Here is an 867-nt window from a genome sequence, read left to right as displayed (position 1 = left end):
GGCAGATACTGATTTTATATGCTTCTAAATATTCAGACATTTTAATCTCACAATAATAACTTAATTGCATTTGGTGTTGCTTTTAAAGAAGATTCAAAGGAAAACAATGTTTTTACAAGTTTATCTCAAAACTAAGATATATAAAAGTTTAGTATTCCTATTCTCTACCTAAATAAATTAATAGAAAAATTTTGATTTATACATTCTACTCTCTCTATATACCAAACAAGTATAATATACATGTATTCATTCTCTTCAAATTTGTTCTGTAACTAAAATTAGGGTCAAACTACAAAAGTGTCATAGAGCTTTCTCTTCTTTTCTCCGCCATCATTGCTGTGCGAACGTGACTGGTCTTCGCCATGTCTTCCCACAAGACTTTTACGATCAAGTGGGTCCTGGCCAAGAAACAAAAACAGAATCAGCCTATTCCTCAATGCATTTGAATAAAAACTGGTAAAAAGATCAGGTACAAATCCAAGAGGCGGCACTGGAGAAGAATGAATCTGGGTCTGTAAGGAATCCCACAAGACATGGGCATGTGGCTATATTTGCCAATAGGGTACTAGTATCTTGCACACACCACAAATGGTGCAGAAACAGATGTTAAGTGATGGGAATGTCTTAGTTTAACAGGTCAATCATTGTTTCTTCTTCCGGAACCTAGACTTGGCTTGCAGACTCAATAATAAAACTGGAGCCTGTACTTGGCTTGCTGACACAATACTAAGAAATTATCTTCAAGACAAAAAAGTGTCATAGAAAATCTTAAAATAAATTTATTTTAGTAATTTACAATAAGCCTTTATTTATTATTGGTCATTCTCTTTAATTTTGAATTATATTTGCAGTATTGCTGCAAAATAA

The 867-nt window shown here is 33.0% G+C and overlaps 1 pseudogene; it reads left to right on the top strand.

The window, feature by feature from the left end:
- The first annotated feature begins 362 nt into the window (after window positions 1–362).
- On the top strand, window positions 363–518 carry LOC126032396 (60S ribosomal protein L39-like; annotated as a pseudogene).
- The last annotated feature ends 349 nt before the right edge of the window (window positions 519–867 follow it).

The sequence above is a fragment of the Suncus etruscus genome, chromosome 16 (assembly GCF_024139225.1).
Source record: "Suncus etruscus isolate mSunEtr1 chromosome 16, mSunEtr1.pri.cur, whole genome shotgun sequence".
Classification (NCBI taxonomy): Eukaryota; Metazoa; Chordata; class Mammalia; order Eulipotyphla; family Soricidae; genus Suncus; species Suncus etruscus.
This window is presented reverse-complemented; position numbering and strand designations above follow the sequence as displayed.